This window comes from Fringilla coelebs, assembly GCF_963513975.1.
Source record: "Fringilla coelebs genome assembly, chromosome: 11".
In the NCBI taxonomy this organism is placed as follows: Eukaryota; Metazoa; Chordata; class Aves; order Passeriformes; family Fringillidae; genus Fringilla; species Fringilla coelebs.
Window position 1 is genome coordinate 13,106,964 of NC_140037.1, and position 6,245 is coordinate 13,113,208.

A 6,245-nucleotide genomic window follows, 5' to 3' on the forward strand; every position below is an offset into this window, starting at 1 on the left:
GCAAAGCTCAGCACAAGCCCCTGCCCCCACCCCAAAGCCATTTAGTGGAGGTGTGGGAGACTTCCCCCTCACCTCCACCAAAGCTTTTGGGAGAGCAATGTCTGTGCTGGGAGTGAATGGAGGCACAGTGTGTCTGGTAGGGGACAGAGCAAAGTTTCTGAGGTACTGGTATCCTCTCTGGAGATCCAGCCACCCCTGTTCACTGGGATATTAGGGGATTTCTTGGTGTCCCAGGTGGCTGTGCTTGTTTATTTGTGTCTGGCAATCTGCAGAATTACAATGAACTACATCCTGCAAGCTCTGCAAATAGTTCCCACCTATGAAATAAACAGAACTCTCAAATACTTAGACTATAACATTGCATTATCAGTTTATTACCCATTAAAGGACTTGTTGATCTTAAGGAGTCTGAGTCAGACTTCTCCTCTGATGGGTGTTTTTATTTTGGCAATGTTGGTTCTAGGAAATAATGATTAAGACTGAGAAGCTCAGTCTTTTGTTTACCCTAGGTGGTAACCAAAGGATGGTTCATTTAATTAAAAATGGCTAAAAGGAAGTAAATTTTGTGTAATGCAAATTCCACCCATGCAGTTCCTTGTTAGGAGGAGATGAGTAGAGTTCAGTGGAGATAATTATTCATGTGGTGGTTACATTGCAGTGGGTAGAAATATAGAGGGGAGGAAAAATCCTTATGCATCCTTAACTGACCCTTCTGTAATGTCCTGGGTCTGGGATGTTCTTTGGAAGCCAAGGTATTTCTGAGGCTTAGTGCAAATAGGCAGAATTCACCCATTTCCTCACTTAAGCATTCCTCACATGCACTGAACATGGGAGTTTGTTCATTTTTTTGGCTTAGCATTGTATTGTTGTTCTAAAATATCTTCTACTGGCTGCTCTTGAGGGGCTGGGCTAGAGACCTGCTTGTTCTGATGAATTCCTGCAATTCCTCTGGGCCATCTCAGGGCCATTCCTGATCAATGGACATCCTTCACTAAAGCTGCCTAAGGGGAGGGGGAGGGAAGAGATTTTAATAAAACAGCAGAGATTCTCCATCATGCTGGACATTATTGGGAAGTGTGATGGGAAGCAATAACTTGATCTGAGAGAAACCACCCAGGGCTGTGCTCAGAATGAGCTGAGCAGTCGTTTTTTGTCCTGGGATGCACTCTGGAGGGGAGAGCCATCTCTAGGGTCAGAGCTGCTCTTTTCTAGCTCAGGGCCTGCCAAAGCTGCCCTCAGTGAAGGTTATCAGCCACATGAGCTGCTCATCTTTCTGTCTGAGGTGGGAATGGCACTCCGTCATGTACAGCCCTCACTGAATAGAGAAAAATATGTGTAAAGTCTGTGAGTAGTTGAGCTTGAGCAATTCTGGCATTTGTGCCTGGCATTGCCAGAATTTGGCCTTGACATTTCCTGTGTGATGGTAACAGATGTGTTTAGATGTGGACTGCTCTGGGAGACCACAACTGCCTGCTTTGTTTGAAGTTATTCTTTATCTTATCAGCTGTCTCTCACCTGAAGGCCATTTGTACATGACTTAGCTGCTTAGGAGGGTTTTGGGTAGGAGCTGTAGGTCTCTCTCTCATTTCTCTGCAACGAGTCAGACAAAATATCATTGCAGTCAGTGCAGTGGCACATTTTTAGAGGAATAGCTTTTCAGAAAGCAATTAAATATATTCAGAAAGCAATTAAATATATATATTTAATATATAAATATATTAAATATATTTATATATTTAATAAACATATTGAATATGTTCTTGTAGTTCACAGCTGTTCTTAGTCAGCAGAGGAGTAGACAGTTCAGAGCTCTAAGTGGTTTATTGCAAATTAGGAGAAAATAATGCACCTTGGAAGAGCTCTCATGATGCTGTGGAGTTTCACAGCAACTAAACAAAAGGCAGGTATTTTTTATATTCATTTCTTTACAGTGAGAGGGGAGATGTGAGCACAGAGAAAGAGAAGGAGGGTTGGTGTGAATGTGGCCAGAATAGACGGGGTAGGGGTGTCTGCTGTTCAGCCATGTGCCTCCTCCCTGGGACAGCCCTTGGCTGCCTTAGGAGCACTGTCCTACTGCCCAGCGATTTCATTCTTTAAAAGCAGTGGTTGTAAGCTTGTGCAGTACCTTTCCCATCTGTGTTTTTGCCCCTTGAGGGCTTGTCTGTGTGTAAAAGGGAGCTCTTGGATCAGCTGAGCTGCCACAGGCTAAAGTGGGGCTCACACCTGGCCTCTGCAGCTGCAGCTGCCCCATGCCTGGGCTGGGACTGCCCTTTGCCTTGGTGACAGTGGCCAGTGCCAGCTGCAGCCAGCTCTGGGCACAAGCACAGGGCACAAACAGGGATCACAGCTCCCTCTGCACTGCAGCACCAGGCAGGGACAGACAGCCCAGCCCCACAGACAGGAGGCTTTTCAGCCCATCCCTCACAAAGAGAAAGACCATCCTACACTTTGCTTTTTCTGTTTTCTCTGCTGGCAAAGGGCATCCATTAAAAATTATAGTATTATGACAATGAGCATTATAATGGCTGCCACTGTTTTGCCTGATAATAAAAATAAAATAATAGTAAAATAAAATAAAAGAATGATGGCGGTGCCTCTGCATATTTCACTGTTGCAGAAGCAATCAGATGGGAGGAAGAGGGGCTGGACTTTCTAGCATGAGACAGAGAGAGGCACTTGGCTGATCATGGACTCTCTAGGTATGGCAGTGTTGGCGCTGAATCCTTCTGATGTTGTTAACTCCAGCCCGTTCTGGGAGCTGCAGGGTGGCTGTGGGTGCCAGGAGCACATCCATCATCCTTAATACAATGCTGCTCTTGCTCTTGACCTGCCCTACAGGGGCTGTCTTGACTAATGAGGGTACTGGGAAGTGTCCACACATTGTAAAGCAAAAGAAGGTTATTTCCTTACATTGTGACATGATGTGTGATAAAGAGGGATGGACAGCAGCCTTTTCAGCTTGCTGCTGTTTTCACTGGGCTGTGAATAGTCTTGTGAGATCAGTATTATCTGTTCCAGGTTTTGTTATGCTTTGTGTTAGGAGGTTTTCATATCTTTATTACATGGACCTATGTGCAGCTCCAGGTCTAAAGGGTGAGGTCTAGATGGTCCTGTGATCACCTAGGTGATGGAAAATGGTCTGCAAAATGGAGCAGGTGACTGCAGAGTGATCCTTACTGGGTTTTCTAATAAAATACTTGAGGATATAAAATGAAACAAGCAAGTGGCAGGTCAAAACAAATCAAGGACAAGTACTTTTGTGTTTAAAATGTAGTGAAGCTGTGGGACTGTGGGGCATTGAGGATATTGCAAATGCTTAAAATTAATGTGAGTTCAGAAAGTAAATGGAAAAGCTGCAAAATGCAGGGACAGTGCTCCTGTCAAGGTATCCCTGCCTGCTACCCTACAGAAGCTGGAGCACAGGATGGCTCTGTTGTATGCTCTTAGCCTGTGTTAAAGATCAGCTGGAACCTTCAGTCCAGCTGTGGGTGGCCTTCCCTGCGCTGAGAGTCTGCTGGGAGATGAAATGCACACATGCCAGGGCGGGCCTCACGTCTCCAGCCAGCCTGGGCTCTGGGTTTGATGGCAGTGCCATGCACCAGCACAGATCTTCTCTGGACACTGCAGCATTGGCTGCTCCTCGGGGAGGTGGCCACAAGAAATCAAAAGCTGTCACAGTAGGAGATGCAGCCAGTTATGCCACATGATGGGTCCTGCTGCTGCTTGTCTCCACACCTCCTCCACACCCAGCATTTGTCAACAGGGCTGGGCACCTGAGTTGATCTTTGTGATGTTCTCTTCCCCAGAAAAGCAGGCAGAGGAGTGAAGGTCCTTTGCACATCCAGTGTGCTTCTCTGTTCACATCTGTGGTTTTACCCATCTGCTTGTCAGGATCCCCTGTGTTGGGGTGTTGTGGTGGTGCAGGACCTGAGGGCAGCCCAGATGTGTTCTGCATGGTGGGCCATAGGCCTTGAGCAGAAGTTGCCTATCTGAACACAAACAATTCACTTTTTTATGGTTCTCCATCTTGCTCCTGTCACCAGAGAGTAATCCTAACCCTGGGAGGGGTCTCCCACTGATGAGATGGAAGGAGAGTGCAAATTGCTCCGTGCTTGTCACAGTTTGTCCCCAACAGCTTACATCAGTGAGCTAAATAAAGTGCTTGTACTGAAGAGGCCTCAGTCTGGGGTAAAATCTGCCCCAGCACTGTGCAATGACTCCTGTCATTGCCCCCCAGAGCCGCAAGCCTTTTGTGTTTTCCTTCCTGGCTGTTTACAGAGATGGCAAGGCTAGGGCTGGGCAGGACATGCAGAAATTGTTTTTATCTGTGTGGGACCCACGGGGTCCTGCCTTTCCTGCTGACTTAGGTGTTTGTACTACATCACCCCTGTGGTGTCCAAACTGTCCATTAACAAGGCTTTGTCAGGGGAGAGGATTGTGTGCAATCTAACAGAGCAAACCCGAGCTGTGTGCTGCTGCAGCAGGAGTGTGAGCTGCCCCGGGGATGAAGCAATGGGTGATGGCTGGCACTGAGCACTGTGCCTCCCTGATAATGTTCTGTACCTGTCAGCTCATTCTTATCCTCCATCTCTTGCACTTGCAGAGCCAGGTGAGCATTTGCACCCTCTCCCTTGGTGCTCTGCTCCTGAGGGTTCATGGAGGGCTCTCCTGGGGAGCCTCTGCACTGCCCAAGACACGCACGGGGCTCCCATCAGAGGCTGCCCAGGCTCAGTGGGGCAGGGACAGCCCCGTGGCCGTGCTGCAGATGGAGATCATTCCCCAGGCTTGTTCATTCCTGCAGGGCTGGGTCAGCAGCTTTGCAGCTCCTGCCACTTCCAGCAAAACCTCAGGCTCCAGTGGAGCGGTCTCCTGGAGCAGCTCCTTTCCCACAGCACGTGCATCAAGTGGTTTGATTTTTAACTATATAAAACAAAAGGACTTGGCTCTTGGTTTCTGTTAACCTTTTCCTTCTAATGCAGCTATTTCAGTGAGAGAAAACATTTTCATGGGAAAGAAAAAAAAAAAAAAGGCTCTTTACAAAGAAGTGCCCTTTTCCCCAAGATGTAGCCATTATTTTTAATTGACTGCTATACTGATGAATAAATATGAGTCTTCTCTGAAAATATTTTCTGAAGTAGTTTCAGCCCACATGTCATGGGGTTTGTTAAAAATAAATAAAAGTTCTCGAGAAGCAAATACTGTGATATGTCCCTAGATACCTTTTCAAAAATAAAATCTGTCCCAGAAAATTCTGTGAATGTCTTTGTAGGAAGCAGGATTGTGCCTGAGAGCCAGAGAGGAGTAGATGGAACTAAGCATGGAAGAGCCATGACAAGCTGGATGAAACATAGGTTTAAGCAGCAGAGATTCACCAGACCTTTTTTATTATTGTTTCTGTTTAAACTATTTAGATAGTGGATGGATTGTTTCTCACATGATAAAGGCAATATTGTAGTGTGACGAGCACAGCCATTCTTGCCTTAAAGAAGTAGGAAATGTTGTTTCCTTTCTTCCAGCAATATTTTACAAAAAAACCCCAACAGTTTTTATGACAATGCCATTGCTTTTATTAGCTTTTTCCTGCAGTGTTCTGTAGTCTTTATTTGTAAACATTATGGTCAGATGCCTGTTCTTTCTTTTAACACATTGTTGCACCATTACAAAAAGCACGAACATTTGTGAATTTATCATCTGTAAAAGAAGATAAGTCTGTGAAATGATGTCAAATGATGAGCAAGGTTCAGCTGAAGCACTGGCTCTCAGCTTTGGATGGGTCCCTTGATGAAAGAGGTGCACCATGTATAGTCCAGAGAAGTGACAAAAATTATGAAGATGCCAGCTTTGAGGGATGTGAAGGAGCTGTGCTTGGTTAACATGGAGGCTGAGGTGTCAAGCCCAGTGAGGATGGCTGCAAAGGGATAATTCCTGTGTCAGCTAGGGTGGGCTGGCACCAGTCAGGTATCAATCAGGTAGCAAATGGAAGAAGTTTCTTGCTGACAGCAAAGCACTGAAATAGGTGGCCTGGAAGGCCTGAGGTTGGTCAGAGTGATCACAGAATAAGGGTGATACAAGCTTTGAGGTGAGGGAATGGGCCTGATGACCTTCAGATCATGTTTGCCATGAAAGATAGGATTTATTGATTTTTAATGATCCAACTTCCTAGGCTGTGGCTTTGGAAGAAATAGCAAGGTATCAAGAAACCCACAAACACTTGAAAGGTTTGCAGACAGTAGAAAAATTGAGTG